Source organism: Calypte anna, chromosome 3 (assembly GCF_003957555.1).
Source record: "Calypte anna isolate BGI_N300 chromosome 3, bCalAnn1_v1.p, whole genome shotgun sequence".
NCBI classification, from domain to species: Eukaryota; Metazoa; Chordata; class Aves; order Apodiformes; family Trochilidae; genus Calypte; species Calypte anna.
In genome coordinates this window covers 108539993-108566120 of record NC_044246.1, presented here as the reverse complement: position 1 = coordinate 108566120, position 26128 = coordinate 108539993, and positions in this window count along the sequence as shown.

Here is a 26128-nt window from a genome sequence, read left to right as displayed (position 1 = left end):
CATCAAAGCCTTATGGGGGTAGAGAATAGCTGAAACACTTTTGCAGCTCTGCCTTGCAAAGCAGCTTCATGGTCTAAGCATGTCAGAACAGCAAGCTTGTCACCCCAGGCTCTGCAACGTAAGTGTAACCTCTGCCTTTCAAAGTTCCTGAAGTCTTGTGCACACAGTTAACTATAAATAGTGCGAAAATGGAAGCTTAAAATGGAAGGTTGTGTTCCCTGCATCTGAACATTAAATCCCTTCAAGATCAGGCTGCCCTAGATAGAAGTGGCTGCATCCAGCACTGTGATACCTGTATTACAGAATGTTCTTTGAAATGATCAGGTGGTAAAAGCAGCTTCACTTGTACTTCACTAAAGAGCCAAAGCAAAGAGGAAGGGTTGAATACACTGCCTTTTCTAAGTGCTCAGCTAACAGCTCGAGGATGTTTGTTACAGCTGCTTGACCTCAGGAATATCTGTGAGCTCTCTTTATACCACTGGAGATGGGATTGATGGAAAGGGCAAAGCCCACAAAGAATGGGGGTTAAAGCCTGTGGCCACTCAAATACATAAACGGGACTTTCCAGATGCCAGGAATTACTTGGTAGGATTTATCACAGACTTTCTGGACTAGTATGCAGCCAGAGATGTAAAAAACTGAGACCCCGAAGCCTTCGCTATTCTTCTGCCATTGCAAATTGACACTGGCCAGAACTATTTTGTTTTATCCTGAAGGACAGTGACTGGCAGAAAACTATACCTGAGTCCTGGAGAAGTCCTTGGAGAAGCTGGCCCCCTTCAGGCCTCACTTTGTCCCACTGTTTTTCACAGAACCACAGAATCATTGTTGTTGAAAAAGACCTTTAAGATCATCGAGTCCAACCCTACCAGATCAGGTGCTAAACCATGTCTTAAGTTGAACAGCTTGAAAGTCTTCAAGTCTTTTAAACACCTCTAGGGATGGTGACTCCACCACTTCCCTGGCAAGCCTGTTCCAGGGCCTCACAACCATTTCACTGAAAAATTTTCTTCTAATATCCAATCTAAACATCCCCGAATGCATTATGAGGGTATTTTCTTTTGTCACTTGTCACTTGGGATAAGAGCCAACTTGCTGCAACCTTGCTACAACTTCCTTCCACGTTGTAGAAAGTGAGAAGGTCTCCCTTCAGCCTCCTTTTCTCCAGGATAAACAATCCCAGTTCCTTCAGATGCTCTCCATAAATCTTGTGCTCCAGACCCTTCACCAGCTTTGCTGTCCTTCTCTGGGTACTCTCCAGTGCCTCGGTGCCTTTCTTGTAGTGAGGGGCCTAAAACTGAAGTTTCAGTTCTCAAGGTGTGGAATTTCTTTCTGCCCAGGTAAACCCTGACAATGTTGGCTGTTTCTCACACTTTTAAACTGCCAAAGGCAGATCCTGTAAAGAAAATGACCCTCAAAATGTTTGTGCAGGTTACTCAGCTTCTCATCTGCCTGTGGATCTGTTCCTACAGGCTCTCACCAGAAGCACTTTGCATCAGCATTGCCTGTCAAGTCTTTAGGTTGTTGAGGGGGTCTGAGGTCTAAGGGGACTCCAGGGTCCACAGGAGCCAGAGAACTGGGTGGTTCTGCCCATCATCAGCTCTGCAGCACATCAGGCTTTGTGTTTGGGCACCTATGTGAGAAGATGTAGGTGTGCTGTAAATATCATAAGAATTCTTGGAGACTGTTTTGACCTTCAACTGTAAAACCAGACAAATCTCTTCTCTCTCATTCTACCCTTACAAACAAAACAGTAGCACTTTCCAGCATAATGTGCTTTAGGAAGCATGAAAGTTCTTTTCAGATAGCAATCAAATGAAATCAGTGAAAAGTTCCCTTGTACCGTGTGTGAAGGACATCACCACCCCTTGGCACAGAGCAAGGCCACAGCCTGAAGGAGTGTATGAAAGTTCCCAAGGAGACTAAAAAATGGCACCAACATGATGCCCACTCTTGACACAGTTCAGCCTATAATCAGCTCCAGAGCAATGATGAAAATTCTGTGATTCAGGTTTTGCATGTGCAAATATTGGTAGGATCAGATACCTTGGCAAGAACATAACTGGCAAATGTTAGTGCTGATACCTTGTGCAAGCCTATTTTTACAACTTCATCTCACATTTCATAGAAATCTCTTCAACTGCAGTGTTACAGCCTGATCAGAGAGGCAACAAAAGCTATAAAGGATTTTACTGACTGATCTCCCAAGGGCAGAGATGAGCATCAGTTCTACTCAGGGAAGCAGGTACTGCAGAATCAGAGCTCTGGTTTTTGTACTTCATTGACAGTTTAACTTTACCCTCTCAGTTACTGCTCTTGACCAAAAATCTAGTATTCACTTATTATTAAAATTCCAACACCATATTAATCTGAAAAGAATTCAAAGAATAAACTAGGTTTCATGGCATTAATCTAGCACTTTGGCAAAAATCAGAGTGATGGGAATAGATGAAATACAAGCTTAATCTATTCTTCTTTGAGTCTCACTGTCATTTCAAGGTCCACCACAGACTGTTATATGGGCTGGCTTTTAGGTTAGATTAAGTTTATGAGAAGAGATTAATAAGTATCTATTGATTGTATCTTAAGCAAAGACAAGACTCATCCAATTCTTTTTGGTGACATATAGATTTTATGACAATATGTGTTAGCTTATATAATCAATGTTTTTCAATCAAGATGAGAACAGGTCCTTAGCTACAAGTATGTATTCCCTGGGTTATGCTGTGAGAGCCTTGATTTTGAAAATGTATTGTATAAAACTCACAAGAGAGAAGGGACCATTAAAAGCAAACCCACACAAAAAGAAATCAAGATAACAGAAGAAAATCCAGTTCAATTTTTTTGTCAGCTCCTAAATGGCCTGTCCCCCTTCCTTTTACTATCCTATTTCCCATCAGACATGGTGAACATGTACTCAGTGGCAGCACGAGACAGAAGGCAGTCCCAGGATGCTCTGGGTGACTGCTGCTCAGTTCCTTGGTGCCATCTGGTCTGAAGATGCTTGTGTCATCACAGGCATATAAGAATGTACAGATGCCTACAATTTACTGTGACTAAATAGTAGTGACTGAAAATGACAGTGGTAATGATATCCTGGCAATCAGAGCTGAGAATGAGTCACACGCTGGTTTTAAATGCAACAAAAAAGACCAATTGTATCTCAGTTCTGCAGGTGTTGGAAATTGCACTGGGGCGAATCAGTGTAGAAGACTCATTTATTTTTTCTGATTTGTTGATATTTGTGAGAAGTGGAAGCTCAAGCAAAAATTTTGGTTGAGCTGACACAAAACCCTGCAGATAGAGCTTTTTTAAAATCCAGAAACAAAAATATTTCAGATTCTATGATTATTTCAATTTCAGGCATTTTTTTTCCATGCTAAATCCAAAGAAATCTGAAAATTAAGATAAGTCCTATAAAAAGCTGTTTGGTAATTGTTACCAAAAAAAAAAAAAAAAAGAAAGAGGTGAATATTTTGTAATTATTATTTTTATTTTAGAAAATGAAAATTAGAAAACTTGATGCAGTGTTATGAAATCTTCACTTTTGGAAAAAAAAAAAAAATTTGAAGCCTTTTTTACAGCTTCACATCTAGGACTTATCTGATATATTAAGACTATATACTCAAGTTACACATAATTCTGTTTTGTTCATTTAAATTTCATAGTAGGGCTATGACCCAAATATAATATTTTTTTATAAAATAACACTCTAGCTCAAGGGGAGCTGCCTTCATCATCTGTGTGTCTCTGCAGGCAGAAGCCATCAACTTCTCTTTTCTGCAGAGTCAAAGCATCCAAAATAGAGAGTGCAGCATGTAGAGAGCAGCTTCATACAGGTAACAATCTAAAGGGTCCATGCAACAGTATCCATTCCCTGCCCCAGTATCCATTCCCTGCCCTAATCACAAAAGGACAAGACAAAACCAGCATCAGCTCCAAAAAGTAATAGCTTGTGCTGTTGAGTTCACAGATCCCTGATTCAGCTGCTATTATATCAGGAAAAATAGCAGCTCTCAGACACGTATCCTAAATGCACATTAGAAATTGCAGTTGAAACTCTTTCAAGGATACTTTTGTAATAAACAAATCTCTGTCTAACCTATCCTATTCCCTTTGCAATTGCAGAGGTATTACTGACAATTCAAAACCATTTCAAGAGAACATTCTACAAAAACACTACAAATGCTTGCTCAGTCATATAGAGCTCTGAAGAGCAAATAACTTCTCCCATCCACAGCTGAAATGGTGCTACTGTCTCATTGGTGATCCAAATAGATTGAAAAGCATTCTTGCCAAAAAATTAAGTATTTAATCAGCAATTGTAATTCGTGCTCAAAAAAATTCTCACTGAGATATCTCAATATTTTACAAGCAAACTTCATTGATGATCTCTTCATGGAACTGAATCTACTGTATAGGGTGCAGTGGTGCCAGGCAAAGCTGAATGGTTGGTACCAGCCATTCAATAACCTGTTCACCATCCTGAGATATTAAGTCTTGCAGATCAGACTTGTGGTCCCTCTGATGTTCTCCTGACAAAACTTGCTGTACACCCAGGACTTTGAAAATGCATAAATGCATCAGCAGGATCCTGTTGCAGTAGTAACTAAAGAGATCCTCTGGGAAGAAGAGCAGAAGAATGGGATGGAAATCTCTATAATGACTCTCATGCAGCTAAGTTTGAAGGAGGCCTTGAAGAAAGCTGAGAAGGGAATTTTTACAAAGATGTGCAGCAATAGAAAAAGGGCAAATGGTCTCAAACAGGAAGAGGGGAGATTTAGGTTAGACACTGGGAAGAAATTCTTCAGCTTGAGGGTGGTGAGACACTGGCACATTTTGCCCAGGGAAGCTGTAGATGCCCCATCCCTGGCCAGGTTGGATGTGGCTTGGAGCAGCCTGGGCTAGTGGGAGGTGTCCCTATCCATCCAGGGGGGTTGTATTAGATGATCTTTAAGGTCCCCTCTAATCCAAACCATTCTGTGCTTTTATGATTCTGTGATAAATTCTGCACTTGGGCAAGCACAGTAGGGAGAGAGACACTTTCAAGGGCTTGGCACTAGATATTGCTGTAAATATCAAATCCAGGCTGATTCACTGAGTTCTGAAGGAGAAAATATTTTAGAAAATCTTTTGAAAATTTCCTAAAAGTTTAATCACTTCAACCTGGGTAGCATTTAATTAACAATCTATTTAAAATTTTTGATATTTTTTTAAATGCATCCATCTGGCACCTCCCCTCTCATTTCTAAATCTCATTGTTACTTTGGGGCTTTCTAGATGTGCCGAAGCTTGTCAGGGCACAGCCAAATTCTTACCTTGATTTCAAAGAGGATTATGCATGTGCACACAGCCTTTTAAATCCCAATTGTTTCAGAATCTGCTTTAAACCCTTCTATGGTTTTATTACAGGTTTTATATTCTAGAGAAAAAAGTTACAAGGAGCAAAGGTAAGATATTTCTTACTTTTCTTTTTGCAGTAAAACTAGTTAAGACATTTAAGAAAATATTTTCCTTCTGCTTTATTCTGTGTCTATTAACAAAAAGTATAAGAAAAGGAGAAGATAAATTTCCAAGAGAGGAAGGACAGGATATGAAAGGTCTTTTCCAGTCAAAACAGTTCTATGATTCTACAGAAATTGTAGGCTAATAAAAATAGCTAAATCTTACAGAACACAATGAAAGGCACACATTCCTGTAGTGGAACAGAGCAACCAGGTGCCTCTGATCATCAGGAAGTGGGTGTGAGCCACTATCAACTCCACCTGTGCCCAGTCAGGGCAGGGCCCCTATGGAGCATGTGCAAGACCATGGGGCCAATAAATAGTGAGGCTCACACCCACCGAGGCAGCTCGTTCTAGAGCTAGCTTAGAGAGTGGCTGGTTGCTCCCATAGCAGCAAACCATCTTTGCTAGTTCCACACTGTGGGCAATAGACTCAGATCACATCCTACGAGTCTATATCACCGTATCAACGCGTCGATCCCGGACTAGAGACTCCTTTCCGGCAACACATTCCTTTACATTCATCTTCTTAAACCAAAATCTGAGTTGAACTTCTGGAATCCAAAGTTTATTTCCCACTACCCTCATCCTGTTCTTCTGGTTTGCAGTCCAAAATAGGGAGAGAAGCAGGGAAAATCAGAAGTCATCCCAGCCTGGAGCATTCCCAAGAGTCACCAAGCTCTTGTGACCACCAGTAAAGAGAAGTGCATGGATAGAAGTGTATATGAGTCTGAAAACAGTAACTGTGACTAAACCCCTCTCAGGATTGAGCCCACGTTCCTCTAGTGTTTTATTAGAATAAGTAATATTCATCACTCTGTGTGGAATGCTTACTTATCAGATTCCCATATTTATATTTCTATTTTCTCGCTCTCAATATAAGTGACTTCTACCTACCTGCTGAAAAATTAAAAAAAAAAAAGGAAAAAAAAAAAAAAAAACCTCTTTCATCCACCTCCTGGGTGTTCTGACAGTTAAAGCTACTTTCATACCTTTATTCTTCTCTGAGATGTGCATGGATCTGATAATTAGGATGTCACAGACGTCAGTAAAGCTGAGTCCATTCTGCACTACTGGTTGGGCTTTTTTTGCTTTTGTTGAAGATAGTGGTCTTGTTTAGTCCTTGTGTACTCTGTACATTGGCTTCAGCTTCTGTAATCAAGCAATATTTATGAAATCCAGAGGTGTTTTAATGGATATAATTAATTGGTATTTAAGTGGATGTAATGATTGGCATTAAAGTGAGGCACTAACTAGATAAATCCAAACGTTCTCTCTCCCTTTCATCTCTTAGTAAAATAAAGAAACATCAAAAACATCTTTAATATACCTACATACCAGCACAGAACACATATCTGAGAACTTCTTGCATCTACTACCAGTTTCCCTTCTGCACTCTGAGGGCTGTGTCCATATTAAGTGCAAATTATTTTGAGAATTCTCCTATTGCCAAGAGATTCTGCATCATTTGGTGCTTAATGACAGACAGCAAACTTCCTAAAATGGCAAACACCATTGGCCAGCAAGGGGCCTATAAGTACAACATCCATGACATTAATCAGACAGCCCCTAAAGGAGGTCATCCTTGCCACATTAGCAAGAGGATCTGTTTTTTTCTGTTCTCTTCCTGCTCATTTTACCCCCAACAACAGCCCTTTCTGAGTCCTTAATGAGAACACAGCTCAATGAAGTCTTCCCAAAATAATTGTGGTTTAATTCATTTTTGTTAAATACTAAAGTAGCCTGCAAATCTAAATGTGCTGTGTCTGGCAAGGTGATAAAATCAGGAATTGATCACAAAGGCTGTGATGTTGCCATGCATGGACTGTACTGTCCAAACCATGTGTGTTGTGTTGTCAACCATGTTTGGTTGAGCACATGGGACTGATAATCAGTCCAGGCTGTTGGGACATTTGGGAATTTTAGGTTATCAATGAACAAAATTATGTATGTTTTGGTCTGTCTTCTTTGACCAATCTACTAGTTGTCTTTTGGGGAAGAGAGAAGTTGGGAGTGATGAATCAGTTTCCTGATGGAGCAATGTATAGGAAAAGACTGACAGGTCGTTGATTTAGCCCAGAATTATTAGGGGTAAAGAGTCAGCCACTGGGGTGATAGAAATGGGTCTCTAGAAGGATGTCTGATACCTGAGGAGGGGCTGCCATGGATGCCTTATTTATAAGATGGCATTTCTGCTTCTATTGATCACAAACAGGACTGTATCACATATGCAAATTCCTTCATGCCTAAAGGCTAGAAAAAATAATAACTTGTGCATGGTAAAGAGATGAGAATCAGTTTACTTCATTTTCAAGGGTTTAGAAACCCTCTGCAATACAGAGGGACAGGACTCACTGGCTTCAGTAGCTTTTGATCTGTCCTTTTTTGCTTGTGCTTAAAAATACCTCACAGAATGACTGCTCCTATATCAACAGTCCTGGTAATACCATTCTGTAGAAATAAGGTCTGAGCACTGCTGCATTTTTGCTTTCCTGACAGAAGGTAGGCAAATTTTGCTCCATGCTTAACGACACAGTTGATCTAAAAGCAGATCTGCTATCTCATTGCAGCTCAGGTGCCCTTCATCTTTTTGACACACTCTTTGTTCCCTTGGATATTGCTGTGTCCCATAAGGTATTTGCAAACTCCACAATAATAATCAGTACTGAGGGGAAAGGATGGAGTCAGCATCTTTGGGTCTGCTCAGTAACAAGCCAGAAGATATTTTGAATGTAAATGATTTTCTTTAATTTACAAATTATATTAAAAAAATGAAGAGGGCATAGAAGGAAGAAACTAGACCAAACAGATGCAGATAAAATTTCCCAACATTTAAAGTTTTTTTCTTTTATCCAGACTAATAAAGTTGTCTGAAAAAGAGACACCAAACACTGTACAGCAGCAAAATCTGGCAGTAGCATTCTTGTCTCCTTGTTAATTCTTGGAGCATGAAGAATCTGGTTTCTATTTCAATGCTTTCAATGTCAGTTTTTTATTTACTATATTGTGCTGATAATTATTTTATGTAGCAACTTTTACACAAGTAGCTGCTGGATGATTTTGCTTGAGATGTCTATTAAAGGTGATAAATATATTTTGTTATTAACATTCTGTAGCATGTAAAACAGTTTCAAAAGGACAGATGGCCTCTTATAAATATTATTTCTGTTAATTATTTATATTTCTGCATTGTCTAGAACTTCAGAAAGATGAGAATATTTCTATGTGAGGTGCTTAAATGAAAGAACTGATTCCTGACTAAGGCAAGAACAATTTAATAGGGAGAGAAAAGGAGATTTATTTTCTGTTACTATACAGATAAGATGCTGAGGAATAAAAATGAGAAGACCTCAGCTAGATTTCTGCTAAAAAGCTAAGCAGCACTAGGAATTATCTCCTAGATCTGATTTTATCTCCTAGATCTGAGATGAAATGCATGTACTTTTTGTGTCCCAACTCTTACACAGTCTTAGCCTCCAAAACTAGATGGATGAATTAAACTGTCTGGCCTATGCTGACTTTCAAATTGTGCCCAGAAAATGCCTGGGAGATTGCTAGCTGGATCAGGAAAAGAACCAGTTTCAAATGGTTTTTTAGATATTAAAAATAAAGAAGGCTGGATTGCAGTACCCCAATGTTGTCTAGTTTATGAATGTGCCTGTAGCACTATTTTAGCTCAAGATCTGGTTGACATGACACTAACACCAGCCAGCTGACAATGTGGCATTCCAGTTACATGCTCATACTCTAGAGAAAGTACCATAAAATCTGTCCGCAATAATTACTGACAAGATCTGGACTGAAGAAGAAAATTAATATTAGAGATGCTTATTTTTCAGTTCCTCTGCTGCTAGGTTAACCTTGGATTAATTACAAAGTGGATAATTTTCTACTTGTGATGATTAAACTTTTGATTAAATCAACTACCTAATATTACTGACAATACCAGTACACAATATATATATATATTATAGCTGTTGTAATACCTATTACTAGTCTATAACTAGTTCTGTAACATCAGTCAACTCAGCCTAGACTGTCCTGACTGAGGTAAGATAAATAATCTGCTAGGATGGTTCATTTCTGTGGTTCCTTGGAAGTTTGCATTCAGGTGGAAATAAAAAATCAGTGTATGTGCATTCAGGATCAGGATCTCAGAGCAGTCCAGTAAATATAGAGCAGTATTGTTTCTGAGCACAATATGTCCTTACATTGAACTAGAACATTGGGTTTTGTTTGTTTTTTGTTTTTTTTTTTAATTTCCCATTATTATCTCTATTTCAATGGTATAAGGAGACAGTAAGAGAGGTGCAACCCACTGAGTCATTGTATAACCTTAAGAAAATTATCTGTCCTTGCCTGGACAGAAGAAAGCTGATTACAAAAACCAGGAAATATTCAGGCACATTCCTAAATATATCATCGGGGTGAATATTGGCAATCCATAAAGTTAATTACATCTCACAATTATTTATAGTATCTAGGCTCTAAGTTATGGATGTGTGATTCCCTCCACCACCTTCAGAGCTCTGCCTGTGGTACAAATCACAGCCCAGCTACAAACTCAGGATAAAACTCTGGTGCAAACAAGTCTGGTTTGCTCCAACAAGAGCACCTGAGAGCAGCTTTGAGCAGGAGCAGAGGTGCTGCTGGTAGAAGGTCTCTTGTCAAGGCACCATCACCTGATCCTGCTTAATGTCACCTCATTCCCATTATGTCTGTCCTCACATCACTTCTCTAGGCCTGCACCAGCAGTCTGCAAGCAGCAAATATTTCACTAACAGAAGCCAAAGATTTTACTTTCTCAAACTGTACGTTGTTCTGCAGCTTCTTTCCCCTGTTTTTGTTGTTTGTTGCCACTGAATTAAGACACTAGGGGATGTTTTTTGCAATGACACATCCAATCACAGCAATTTTTAGAGAAAGCAATATGAGGAATATCACACTGCAGCCTATGTGAACTCCTATAAAACAAACTCCATTACACATCCAAACAGACACTTTCCTTTCTTTCTTGCCTCTTAACTCCTCTTCTGCCCTTCCTTTGTCACTTCTGTCTCATGCCACATTTCTTAGACTTCTAGAAACATTATCTGCCCAGATAGAGAAATCCAGCCACTGTTCTCTGTACTATTAATTTTAATTCCCCTTTAATGCTTACACAATTTCTTCCTTGAACTGTTTAGCTTAAGTGTCTATTTTTCTTTGGATCAAAGACCTTCCTTAAATGCATTCCAATACTTAGTGGCTCTGTTTCATTTTCTTTTGGCTTTGTAATGTAATTCTTTGCTGCAAAACAAAGGCAACAGATCTCTGAAACTCAGTGTCTTCATTTCAGTCTCAGATTTGTTTTCTTTATACAGGCTGACATTAGAAATCCACGTGTGCACAGATAAAAATGTGTGTTTATGCACAGATAAAAATGTATTTCTAAAACAGAAGAGTGAAAACATTGCCTGAGCACAACAGGTTCAGAAATTTACCATACCAGGACCAAATCAATTGGAGGTTGTTTTGTTATTGTTCTTTGTGGCTCTTTTAATAGCTGCTTGGCTTTTAAATCATGGTTGGTGTGACACCTTTACCCAGTTTATAGTTGGTTGGCCAATGAGTGAGGCATTTCTATGAGTTGTCCCATCAACCAGACTGCAGTGAGGTGATGACCAGAGAATACAGATGGTCACCCAGAAGCTTTTCAGCCACACAAGGAAGGTCATAAAACCAGAGCAAGGCCTGTGCTGCTTATTCCCAAGGCAATTTTGGATTTTAAATCCAAGAAGAGTCTTATGTAAAATACATAACTAGCTGTACCTTAGTCTTTTCTTAGGTCTGTCGTAGTGAATCAAAAGTGCTTTCAGATTTCAGTGGGTTTTTTTAAACCAACACACTTGATGGCTTGATTATTTTTAGAATTAGCCTTTCTGGTTATCTAACTCTGTTACTGGAAATTCCATGATGTTGTGGAGAGTTTTGGGGTCACCCAAAAGAAAAAGAAATCATGAACCGAAGTAGGATGGAATCTCAGATCCAAGCACAAGGCAACTTCATTGCTTAGAATCTCTAGAGGAATGCCAGTAACAGGAGGAGGAGCAAAATCACTGTGGGAGATGCCATGAAGAAGGCTGGAAGATTGTGATCCATCTCCTTCACAGCTTAACATTAAAGGCAATCTTCTGTATATACTTAATCGCTGAATTAGTCAGAATGTAAGAGAGGAATAATCTTACTCCCATATGGAAATCAAGCCTCCTTCAGGCCTGCTGATCCCAGTAATCAAACACTGAAGTCTGTCCTCATCTGCATATGAATTTCAAAAATTTGGTCCATATCAATGAATGATGAATTTATTTGTAGTTGATAAGAACAGTAAGTTCCCCCACCTCTATTGGAGCAGTAAACATTGTGTCCAACTTTTCACAGCCAACAGCAGACCACCAAATAAATGTATTTACCCACCTCTACTTCTTTCTTTACCACCACCCCAGTGAATGACATTTTCCTATTAAAAAGTGGGAGATTTTACCTCTGCTGGCAGTATCTATCTAGCATGTCACACAGCACTGGTACAAATGTATTTCTTCAGAAATTAGTGCCAATAGAATTCTGTGCAATATTTAGACAATGCAGTAGTGGGAAGGGCAGTTAAATAAGATGCTTAACCCATGAAATGCTTACATCATAAATATTTATCTTTGGAAACTAGACACACTACTATTCCCTGAATGCCAGCAGCTATTAATTGCATAACTTGTGGCTGTAAACACACTTCTGTTCTTTCCACAGCATTTTGGGCTTTGAAGGCTGAGAATCGTTGAAATGCAGTCAAAATTTATTACCAAGTAGCTTGTTCACCAGACAGATCTCCTTAATGGCTTTCCCTTGGAAGGATTTGAGATTGCACCATTTCATATCTTGAAGTCACCATCTCAGAGATTAATTGAAAACACTGAAGGAGGCTTCAGGAAGTCTCCAGAAACTCATAGATGAGTGATCTTGCTGTAACAATTTTCAAAAGTACCCATGTATTCCCAGTGAGCCTAAGTGTCCTTTTTTAACAGTGTCCTGTCACCAGCAGCAACTGCAAGCAAATTGCATATCATGTAAGAGCATAAGAAAAAGAAAAGTAAATGGTGATTTCCCCACACAGTTCACCAGCCACCATTCAGGAATCTCCAGCAGCACTCTTGTTCATTATAATACTTATACAGGCATTCTTTATTTAAATATATTTTCAATATTAGCCCAGAAGTCAGGTTGAGGTTCTTCACTTTATAGTCTTCCCCCCCTGCCTTTCTCTCCATCACAGTACCACAGGCCCCCAGCTATGCCAGACTAAATGATGTCTCCCAGGCTGCAGGCAGGGAATCCATCACAGAGGATTCCTGGCTTGAACCATGTAACAGTGGATGCATTACAAGTGACTGGGTCCTACGGAGTGCACTCCTGTATGTGACACATTATGGATGTCTTACCTGGCATCTCACAACATGTGGTGGATGTCCCTTCACAGCTTTCTAAAACCAGTCCTCTTCCATGACATTCTCCTGCCTGCAAGACAAAGCTGGTTGTGGGCTCTTTTGCAGTCCCAGCACTGATCCAGAGCACAGAATCATGGAATCACAGAGTCATTTATGTTGGAAAAGCTCTTTACAATCATTGCATCCAGCCTTGAAATCAACACTGCCAAGTTCACCACTAAAATATTATTTATAAGCACCCCATTCACATGTCTTTTAACTCCCTTCAGGGATGGTGACTCCACCACTTCCCTGGGCAGCCTGTTTGAGTGACTAACAAACCTTTCTGTGAAGAAATTTTTCCTTCTATCCAATCTAAACCTCCCCTGGCACAACTTGAGGCCATTCCTCTTGTCATGTCACTTGTTGCTTGGGAAAGAGGGCAAAAATTCAACCTTCTTACAGGTAGCTGTAGAGAGGTCTCCCTTCAGCCTCCTTTTCTCCAGAAAAGGGTTGTTTAAACCCTAGTTCCCTCAGCACTGCTTATAAGACCCTTCTGTTCTCTAGACCCTTCACCACCTTTGGATGTGATGACCACAGGCAACAGCATCAGGGATTCAGATACCAGGAGGGACATAACCATTCTGTGCTAGAGGTATAAAAGGCACAAGTACTGCAAGGGCTGGGTGCAAAATAACAGAGGAGAAGACTTTGAAGGGAGAGACAAGTCCTCAATCTCTTGTACAGTACAAGCTTGTCCAACACAGGACTCTGTAAGGAAAGGGGAGGAGGCCAAGGGTCACTCTGACACATCTTCTCCCTGATAGAAAAATTCCCAAGTCCCTTCACTTGTAGCCTTAACCAGTTCACTTTCCTAATTTCCAGGACTTCCAGGGGGCAATTATACTCTTAAACAATGGCTGGAAAAGAAGCAAGTAACAATCTGCCACATCTCAGCTGCAGAATTCTGTATAGAGCAGCCAAGCCTGTGAAAGCCATGTAAGATTTCAGCACCTGAAAACCTGCCTCTTCCCTCCACCAGTCTCTCACTGGTGTTTTTTCCAACTGCATCACCTCCTTGCCCTATAACAACTCCCCTTTTAATTAATATTTTCCTTGGAATTGATGTCTTTGTAGAGGTGAGAATGCAGGTCAGCATGGTTCTGTGCTTCCTAGAGGAATGCAACATCACTGGATTAGTGATAAGCACTGTTGAGAGCTGTCTAAATGAGCTGTATTTTGAAAAGACAAACAAATAAACAAACCAAAACTAGATTTTCACATTTACAGATAACTTCTGTTCATTCTGCTTGAACCTCTTCAACCCTCACCTTAACGGATGAAAAAAAAATGTCAGTTTCTAGTCAAAAGGGGTTTTTTTTTAAAACAAAACCAAAACCAAACAAAACCAAAAGGCTGGATATCCAAAGCCTCCAAAATGTTACCATTTGATATTTTGAAGCTTAGTGTCCCATTCAATTTTTGAAACAAAATTTCAACAGAATCAATGGGTCTTTGTGGAAAATATTGGAAACACCACCTAAAGTTGCTCCAAAGTATTAATGAGTAAATACAATCCCATTATGTGCCTTGGAAGAAATTACTGCCTGCAAAAATGTGTGTGCAGCATTTCCCTATATATCAAATCTGTTGCTGTCTGCTGTTATATCTGGTGGGGAGCTTTGCAGATAGCAACAGTTCCTGCAGTTTTGTTTCCTCTGTGGAGTGCTGCACAGCTCTTTGCTTAGTACTAAATTTTCCTATAATGATCATGCAAGTATATAATTACTATTCATGTGCTCTCTCTATGCTTTGTCATCACTCCCAAGTATTGAACAGCATCTCTTAGGATAAGGAATAAAGCAGAAGGAGCAAAATTATTCTGTCATTTGGAGGTATGCCATGGTTCACATGGATGCTATTTCATGCTGCCAGAAAATCTGGACATAGAAAATTCCTGTTCCCCCACTCTACACTAAATCTGTTTCTCAAAACTCTTGTCCTACAGTTTTTCAACTCCAGTTTTTGAAATAATTTTAGAATGATTTTCCCATTACTTCCAGGACAAGGTCAATAGAACTTCATACTCCTCAGGCATAGTTGGGGATGTGAAGGTTGTCTCCATGTTCTCTATGTGCCATGTCCCTGTGCAGTGTTCAAAGAACATCATAGCCACTGGCTGGAATGTCATATTTCCATATAGGACACCCAGTACTGTTAGGAACTGCTGCTCCTACTGAAGGTAGGAAAGAAGTTTCTATGCTGAAATCCCAGCTAAAATAAAGCATAGTCCTTACTGCTGCCTCATGTTCAAAAGGAATGCACATTTGTGCTTTCTGGAGGCTGAAGTCAGTCCCTCAGGTGGCTATGAAGGTACTAAAAGTTTAAATTTCATTAGATAAGCACTTTGAAACATCAGAATTTTTATCCTTCTCAAACTATTAGGAAGTTGCTGTTAAAAATTGTTCTGAAAAAAATCAGGATACAGAATCCACTCTGAAATGTAATTTCTGAGTTTTTTTAATTTTTCTGACCTTTATCAAGAAAACAATTTTGCAGATCCTTATATGACAACTTTCTCCATTCCAGAAGCTGGAGTCTTCTTGTTTCTTTATCCAGCTGGCAGGCATCCAGCCTGGGTTACTTCTCCAGCACAGTTTGTAGGGAAAGACTGGAAGGTGCAAACACCACTTCAGTCCTCCCTAAAGGTATCTCAGACAGGGAGGTTGAATTCTCCTCTTGCATTGCCTGCTGAAAGAACAAGAATAGCCAGCTTGGGGTGCACAGAGAATTTTTAGACATCTCAGAGGGATGAATGTTGCTCAAAGAACTAAAAGGGATTGGAACAACTCTGTGAGTACAAGTTAAACAAGGTCAAAGGGTAGGGTTAAATCCACATTTTCTTTTTCCCCATCAAAGCAAAGCAAACAAACAAACAAAAAGCCCAAGTTATCTTGAAGTTCAGGTTGGAGAGAAAACAGCACAGAGCATAATAAAGGACTGACTTGTCACCTGCCAGAACTCATTCTAATACAAAGAGGCTGCAGGAGGAAAAAAAATAAGTATCAGACAGAGATAAAGGATTTTCATTTTCTAATGTGAAGAGAAAAGAAACAAGTCAGGATAAAACCTGACATGTCTCAGAGATTTCAGTTGTTTTATGGCAAGAGGAGGAGAAAAGTCATTTTTCCTCTCCTAAAAGGAGTTTTTTTCCTTTCTTTTTAACTAAAACCACCCAATCTTTTTCAATCTGATGGCAGATTTGCTTTCCAGTTCAATTGATTTTTGGAGTTTCTTACTGATACATTCTGAGAAACTATCACACAAATGCAGCATACATACATTAGAACTATCAGAATAGCATCTGCGAGCAGAAAAGAACAGCACAGACACCAAGAAGAAATTTCTGGGGCTTTTAAGCTAATGTGGCAATACTCTGATTTTTAAAGTTCAAAATAAACATGTCAGAGGTAAAGGAAATGCTACAGCTCATTAATGAATGGTTTGTTCAACCAGCAGCATTACAAAGAGGTTTATGGTATATATTTTCAGCTTAAATTTTGTGTCAACATAAAAACAAATACTCTGAACTGAACAAAAACTGAATTAAATATATAAAATAATAATTCCTCATAATAATTATTTTCACATCTCTTTCAAAACGTGATTCACAATGGCAACTGGGGAATCACTCTGAACACCTGATGTATTCTAATATTTTTGGAATCAGAATATAAACTGCATCTTCACTGTAGATCAAGTCCCCAGACTGTAGATGTACAGAAGAGGAACCAGCAGTGGTTGAATCCAGTGATTTGTGAGACTAATTCATCTGGATTCTTCATTAAAGGACATTTAGAGAAGAAAATTCAGCTTTCTGACTCATTTGGTCTACAGTCTGAGGTATCCCCAATACCTAAAATTTAAAACCAGACAAAACAATATCTAATTCCATACTAATAGGGAATCTTGTCCATCCACAGGTAGCAGCAGATTACTTTCAGAATCCCAGATTAAAATTATCTTTATTTCAAACCACTGCAAAGGACAGGTAAGTACTGAAACAGGCAGTGAAGGGAAATAAAAGTAGCCTTAGCAGCTATTCAAAATATTTTGTTTGAGTTTGACTTTCATGTAATACAAGTGAAAAATCTGAATCAGTCTTATTGAAATGAAGCAATTTTATCATTCTGAAAATGTCTGGGGCATTATGGTTGGATGTTGCCATATTGTTTTTAATGAGTGACATCCAGAAGAAATCAGATTTATTTCATGATTTTTATTTTTCTTAATGTTCTTTAAGTCTTTCTGTATTGCAGATTCTGTTCAAAGGAGGCAAACAGGATTTGAGGAGCTTCTGGAGAGAAATTGATCAACATTATCGATGTGTACAGCACAAGATTACTCAAGAGAGCAACGAGCTAAGTCAAACTGGTAGGATTGGGGCAGTATCATTAGTTTATGGCTTATCTGAAATCTGTCCACCTAAACTCCACCTAACACACCTGCAGCAGAATATAGGAAAATTCCACATTCTTAACTAAAACCAGCTGAGCAAGATGCATACACAGATTACATTGGGGACTACAATCCTCAAATCAGTGCTGGCTTATTTGTCTTCTTCTTTATGGAAGAGAAATGCTGTTTACAGTAGCACAAATCCCAGCACACCCAGGAGCTTTGTCTTTATTGGTCTTTGCTGATACAGCTGTGTCTGTTGGTTTGTTGTGGTTTGGGTTTTTTTTGTCCTTACTAGTGTTAATGCTAAAGTTTATTGCAAAGTACAACATAAAAAAGAAAATATTATTATACAGCCTAAGGCACAGTTAAGGCTCATACCGATACTCCTAACTGCAACTGGAATTATTGTTGGGTTTACATAGAAAAAAATCAGGCATACATTAAATAAAAACACTGCAAATACAACCAGTTAAACTGGGGTTCAAATCAAACGCCTGGTTGGAAAATAAAAGGGTAATACATGGTTTTTGGAAGGCCATATAGCAATAAGACAAGGGGAAATGACTTTAAACTAGAAGAGGGGAGACTTGGATTGGACATTAGAAGGAAATCCTTTGCTAGGTAAAGCACAGGTTGCCCAAGGAAGTTTTGGCTGCCCCTGCCTGGAACTGTTCAAGGCCAGGTTGGATGGGCCTTGGAACAACCTGACCTACTGGAAGGTGCCCCTGCCCATGGCAGAGGGGTTGGAACTAATAGATCTTTAGGATCCCTTCCAACTCAAACCATTCTATATAATTCTATATTATTCTATGATATTCAGATCACTTAGACTATCTGAATCTCATCTAGCTCTAAATATTGTCTGATTGTCATAGTGGCTGTAGGATAATGTCACTATGAAACATGCAGTTTATCTCCCTGGCAGGTCAGTTTATGGTTTATCTGCTTCGCCCTTGACCTAACCCTTCAGATTTATAAAAATCTTGAAACCAACATGTTTTAAGAAGAATCCAAAGGGGTTCTGTGCTGGGACTTTATTTATTTCTTTATTTTTAAAAAAGGTCTTTTTCACTCTACATTGTGATCCAACCATATAAAGTAACACATTGAAGAGCATCCATTACAAACCTGATTTTGCAGTTTTATCTGACACAGACCAAACCTCATTTTTACAAAGCAATGGATTGCTGAAAGCTTTCAGAAGCCCTAACTGTACTTTTTGTACTAAAAAATAATGCATGTTACTATTAATGCAATTATTTACAGCTATCTATATAAGAATGTAAATATTTAAAATTTTTGTATGGTTTTTTGCTTTTAGAATATCATTTATAATTAAATGGAATTGACTTCACTGATATTTTTACTTTAATATAAAGGAATAAGACCTACCATCTTATTAATATTAAAAATATAGTTAAATCATATAGGAGCTGCCATGAAAGAAACAAAGGACTGCTGGCTTTCCAAATTCTTTTGAACCCCAATCAGGTTAAAAAATACAAATTCTGAAACTTTTAAAGGAATCAATGCTTTAAAATAATATAACAATGTTAATAATACTTTTTCTTTAATAAAAACAGTTCATTTGCCAAGCCTGAATATATGATACCAGGTTGGCTGGCCCGTTGCACAAAGAGCTTCTTATTCCAGATAAATTTACCTGGATTTAACTGTGATTTTTGTTGAAATTTGTGAGGCTGCATGGAAGTCTTATACCTCACATATATTCAAACTTCTTTCAGAAGTATTTCACTTTGTTTTGTAGTGCTTCTGCAGGTTTTCAGTAAGAAATAGCTCCATGTCATCATAATTTTAAACCCTATTCAGGCTTTTGAAGGAAATCTTCTATCAATGCTCCACACCTGGCTTTGGATTTGCTGCTCTGCAATCCTGATTGCTGGATCTGAGTGACATTTGTGCTTTTGTTCACTGTGCTTTAAGGTTGTCACATCACACGAGATCCCCCCATTGACATTGGTGCTGCATAAATATCCCAAAATTACCAAAATTAAAGGTTCTTCTTGCTGCAAGAAGGATGCAGCCCTGACCACAGTCTGCAAAGTGATGGCTGCAGTCATCAGAGTTCCTGAACAGCCCCTTCTGACAGAAGATCAGGTCTGACTTCCAGGGCCCTATTCAGAATGGTAATGCACATCACTGATGCTTTTTCATCCTCTTTTGTTCAAATCTCCAGCCAGCTTAATTAAGATCTTGTGAGGGGGCAATGGAGTAAACATTTCAATGAATATCTGCATTATTTTGATGACAGATACCTGCAATTAAAACACTGTAGCTACATTACAGCAAACATACTCTGTGTTCCTTTCAGATCTGTTCAGAACTTCCCAAATGACTGTTTGTGGGGCTTTTTTTCCTGGATGGAATGGCACCTGCCTGAGCCCTGCAGCAGGACCCACACAAAGTCCAAGGAAATTCAAATGGGACATGGACTAGACCCAAAGAGAATTTGGCCTGAGCTTTGCTTTTCTTGTTCTGGAGAGAACTTTGACTGTCGTGGTAGATGTTATAAAACTGTGTAAAGCCACCTGAGTATTTTGGTTGCTGAAATTTAGTCAGGGCCAGATTTAAGGATAGAAGGGGAAGGATGAGCAAAAAGGAGAGGTAGCCAAATGGAACAATGGGCATGGTAGTTAACTTAGCCTCTTAGTGTGCAGGGTAGCTGTTGGATTTGATGACCTTAAAGGTTTTTTCAAACAAACAAACAAAAAAAAAAAAATCGATGATTTTGTGATTCAATTGCCAAAACAGTCACTGATGTGTCTCTAAGGCTTGGGAGCTTAGTAATGTATAGACCTGAGACCATGTCTTAGAGGTTTGGATCAGAGGATGGCTCAAAATACCCCCTGAAGCATGGAACACCCAAATTTTCATTCCAGGCTCTTGACTGCTGTATTTAAAGGTCCTTGAACAAAACCCATGTTTTCAAGCTGCCTTCCCTCATAGATAAGTGGGCACTTCCAGCCTGGAAATTGCTCTGACTTACATTGGCCATCTGCTTTAGGGAGAAAAAACAGTTCCCCTGTGGGATCCATAAAGCGCCTAGGACAGAAGTGTCTCCCATGGAAATGACTTTCTCCACATCCCAGAGAACAGCAAGTAGGGACATCATTTGTTTCTGCCATTAAAAGTGGGACCACCACAATGTGGAAGGGTTTCCCTAGTGGATTTTATTACAGTGACAGAGCCAGAATGGACCTTTGAGTGCTTGGAAGCTGAAATGACAGAGTTGAAAAGCAGAGGAACCAGTAATAAAAAAAAAGAAGCTGTCAGAGTAATCTGACAGGCAAATTATGTGGAAAAGGAAGGCAAAGAAATCAAAGGAAGTTGGCTTGTAGGTGTTATGGAAGAGAAGACTGAACCAGCCTACTTAAAAGTAGGACAAGAAAATATAAGGAGAAAGCTTATTGCACAGATGTGACCCTTACTTTATGGAGTTTTTTAATCAATTTACCCAGAGAGAACACCCAAGGAAAAAAAAAAAAAGAAATTCACAACAGTCTATCAATCCTCTCAGTTCTCCCCCCCACCTTGTTTTTTTTTCAATCAGTAACGGAAACCTTTTGGGAAAGACAACATCACTGCTAGCTTGCAGATCTATCAGAGCAGATCCACTTCAGCAGCTTATCTGGTTACTTACATTTTGGACTCATGGGGAAAAACACATTTGTGCCGCATCTCCTTTTTTTATCCCAGATAGTGGACATGAAAGGGGGGGGGAGACAGAAGAGCAGAAGAAATGAACAGGATGTTCTTAATTTTCCATATCCCTCTGACCCTCTACCCAATTAATACTCTTACTGAGTTGTCCTTTTGTCATTGGTTATGACTTCCAGTTCTTCAATAAGTCCTTCCTTACTGCTACCTGCCAAAGCTTCTTAATGAGGGAATTAACATTCATAACTGTCAGGACAAACCCCAAAATTGCAGTCAAGCAAATCCTCTTATCACCCATCTGCTGGTAACAATCTAACCTCTGTATCCCCATTGGAGGCACCAATTTAACCTCCAGAGTCTGTTCTGCAGGAGAAATCCATTCCCTGCTGCAGACCAAGCTGGAGAGGACAAAGATATGGAAGATATGGATATGATATGGTTAAGATATGGATAAGGTATGGATAAGATATGGATAAGGTATGGATAATCAGACTGCAGACAGTCTGGAGCTTATTCACCCCATGCTGCTTCCTTCCAGTATTCCCAGATGTTTGCATGAAAGCTCTGTGGAAACATGTCATGTTATAAGTACTAAAAAGAATGAATTACAGCAAACAAAGACTCAAAAAACCTGTTAGAGCTCCGAGGGAGAGGACATTGCTCTCCTGAGTCTATTTTATGGTTCTTTGTCCAGCATCATTCTCATTTTGCCAAGGGGACTCATGGGATCCAGAGGAAATTTTTTCTGAAAGAGAGCTCTGACTGTCTGCAGTAACATAGGAACTCAGAAGCTACCAAAAAGAAAAAGATTGTCCTTCTTGTTGTGCTACTACTTAACCCAAAACAAGGAAACCCTGCTGCCACTGCCATAAGTAGATGTTACTTTATATTGCTAGGAAAGCTAGAAGACTACTTGGAAAAACAGGTGTGTTGGAACAAGAGCCTGAACCAACTGAAAATAAAACGTGTGCTGGAAGAATTAGAGCAAAGTAATGAACATAATTGACATAATTATTTGACGTAGTTAAAAATCAGCCCCACTTCATACCGAAAAGGGTAACAAGTGAGCAAAATCATCTCCAGGACACTTAAGTTCCTGCTACAGCCTGCACGTGATATGTGCAACAAGCTTAATATGTGACAGCTTTTCCTGGTGGAATAAATACATATTAAATAAATGCTCTTACTGTTCTACAGAATGTGGCACTTCCACAAGAGGCAGATCAATGTTTCCAGTTATTAATTTCACAGAAGGTTTTACAGGTTGGTATATTCTATCCCTTAGAGTTTACACAATGAAAAAAATAAGGGTGCAAAGAAACAACTCTTTTTTTTTTTTTTTTCTTCAGTATTGCCATTTTCAGCTGCTTTCCCATAAACATGCCAAATTACGGCTGTGCTTTAAAAATAATAAATCACAGCAAGTGACAGCCTCTTCCTTGCCAGCATAATGTGTCTCCTCATTTCAGCTTTTGGAAGGACTAAATAACAAGACTTCAAGACACAAAAACAGAGGCGTCTGTTTCAAACTTGACTTTCAAAAATGCAACTTTTCAGAATGTTTGCTTTATGTCACTTTTTTGTGTCACAAAATAAAAGCTAAGAATATACTTCACAGAAATTCAGTCCAAGAATTTCCATTATACCATCTCTTATAGTTGCTTATGTTTTCAAGAATTATTCAGATTTTCTTCTGAATAGTGAAAGCCCTGATGTATGCTCATTAATTGCATAAGTTATCTCAACTATTTCAAGTATTAGAAGTGTTTGCATCTGAGGAAGATCAGAATGAAATCTAGTGAATAAGCCCCAACTTCTTGCCCAGTCACCACATTCAAGGAGTTAATAATTTCTCTTTTAAGAGAGAATCATTTAAATACCAATACTGGCACCTTCAGCTACAAGCCCCAGGAAGCTACCCCTGAATTTATAAAACCCTATTTTACAAGGTACAAGATTGGATCATCTGAAGGGCATATTTCTTTACTTTCAGTTTGTAGCCCATGGTCCCTGTTAAGCTTCTGTCCATAAATTTGCAATTCTCACTACTGAGACACTTCTCCATGTATAAATAGCTGAGATTCATTCACCTCTTCATTTTATTTTAACAAAATGAGCGAGTTAGGTAAGCTGAATGAAGCTCACACGGTATGGTTTGATTCCAACACTTGGATCTCTCCTTGAATTCCCTCTAATATCATTTCCACACCTTAATAGAGGTGGCCCACAACTAAAAATTGCTTCTAACAGCCTTATCAAAGACTTATGTAAGGCAAAGATCATCTTCTTATGTCTGACACCTAACTTTTTTCAGGATGAACTCAACAGAAGCTTAAATCTTTGTGTCTATACAGTTATTCAGTTCATCAAATATAGGTTTATTGGGGGAAAAGCTGAATTCTCCAGGCTTGAATCTGGAAAAAGCCATCCTAACCATCCCAATAAATAATAAATAAGTCCCAAGATTTGCTGCTCTGTTGGTCTTAACATCACCAGTAAGGCTTGCCATAAAGAATTGGTATTTCCTAAATAATTTGTAAGAATTATAAATGCAGTTGAACAGTTACCTAAGGAGCCACACAGGTAATAGCTAATAAATAAAATCTGTTTGAGATCTATCACTGTGACAGTTTTTAACCCATTTAATAGCTGACTAGTTAATGAAAGAATTTTCCATTAAAATACAAAATCTACTGCTTTTTTAGTGAAAGGAAATTTGTTTTAATCTTATTTCTTTTATCAATCATAAATGTAACAGTAGTAAAAAGAAAAATAATGTGTATATTTTACCAGACATTCTCTGAAACAATTCTGCCTAAAGTCAATCACATATTTAACTTTTAATTCTTGTTAGAATTTTAATCAATTAAATTATTAAACATTTTTGTCTGGAATTACATCAAACTAACAGCTCAGTTTTCCCTGAGAATATTCTAAGTTATTTAAAACCTTTTACTATTTGAAAACTTGAGTTTTCAAAGATGCCTACAATGGTTCAATAAAAAGTCTCTTCACTTAAAACAAGTGACTCCAAGTGACAAAAACTGGGACCTTGGGACATCCATGTGAGAAAATATTCTCTGAACAACACTGAAAGATGGCAAAAACTTTGCTCAAGCAGTGTTGAAGAGATAAAACTCTGTTGTGATGGTTTCCCAAAGAGAAATTAGGAAAAAATAAATAAATAATGGCATTATATTGGGTTTCCTGCTTAACATATTTTAAGTATTTTAACTTACAGCTTCTTTGTAGAAAACTTAAGGGATGGGATTCAGCCCAGAAGCTGAATCATCTTATGTGTGCATTCAGGTCCCCCAGTATGAGCCAGGTGCTGGTACCAGAGGAGAGTCCACAGGGATTAAAGGCTGAGTTCACCCCAACTCTGGTTCCTCCCATTCCTTTTTCCAGGCACTTGCATCTTACATGTCGAGGCTGAGAGAATAATATTGCTATAACTTTATGGGCAGCTTTTCAAAGCTCCTTAGAACCCTAAGTTGCTGACTGGTGCCTGAAGATCTTCCTGAAACCCACTAGGATCAATTACTATATATTTCTTTATACTTCTAACTACCTAACAAATCTGGTCCTTGACCCTTCTTAAAACTATATGATCTAGATGTTTTTAATGATGAAACGCACTAGTTTTACAGCTGGTATTATAATTTCAAAGATATGTGCATATATTATAATGGCAAATGTAAATTTATTAGAGTAATATAAATCCATTACTCTGTTAATTATTCCAGGCATATTATGTGCACAGAATAATGTTCCATACATCAGCTAATATTCATTTGGCCTTTTTGGTCATTTGGCATATAAACTCTTCATGCTTAAAAATTGTGCTGCCTTATACTGTGGTCTTCATGCAATCACTCATAGGTCTAACCTTCCATTTCCAGTGATGCTAGCAAGCCTTTTTGTTTTCCATTGACCCTCCAAGCTATGCTTATCTTACTAAGTAAAAAAGATTAAGGACATTTCCTTGTGGCCAAATGACATGGCTTGACTGATGCTCACATTACTAAACTCTCTTTCCCCTGGGACAAAGTGTCTAAATTCAAATTACCTGTGGGAATAATTTCCAAGAAATGTGACCCCCAAACAGTGTCAAACCACTCTCCAGGGCTCTGCTAATTAGCACACATGAAGAGCATGCCAGGAGCTCTGCTACCCATTAAAGAGTGCAGGCATTTGGAGGTCAGCACATGAGCCTGTGTCCTGACATTGGTTTGTTTCCTGGCTCATCCTAGCTGCAGCTTATACACCACTTGGGCTCTGATGGGGCTGGTAGCAAAATAAGGTAATAAAGAAATAACCTGTGGCAAAGAATAATGTCTCAGGGATCAGAAGATTCCTCATCCTCAGAGCCATCTCATGGAAATTATCAATACCATTGTCAAGATGTTTCACTCTTTGGACAAGTATATTGACCCTCCTGAAGTCAATTTTTTTCCTCAAACCAGTGGGGAAGCCCACCCAGCATCCACAGAATTAACTGGCAACAGCTGGCAATGATCTTGTGGGTGCTGCTTTAGCTGATGCTTTGACTGCTCTGGAGGCAGGAGGAGCTGTGCTGACAGTGGTTTTATATATTGCTCAAGGTCAGGTATAGCCTTATATAGCTTAATGCTCACGTTGAACTGAGTGGGATACAGAATGACAGAACACAGGTATTTTTGGGGGTTATCCTTTAGCCACCAGCTAGGTCACCTCACAACTGCTCACACACTCTCCTATGCAGTAGGATGTAGGAGGGTATAAGAAGAGCAAACCAGGAAAAAGTGGTGGGTTGAGAAGATGATACTTTTAAAGTGAAGAAAGAAAAAAACAAAACAAAACTGTAAAAACTAAACAAAACAAAAAAAACCCAGGAAGTGATGCAAACGTGACCTTCCCCAAGCAGGTCTGGTGCTCATCCAGTCCCTCAGCAATGGCTCCTTGGAAAGACAACACCTCTCCACCACCAGATTTTATTGCTGAGCATGACATATGGAATGAAATACTTTATAGGTAAATTCAGGTAAA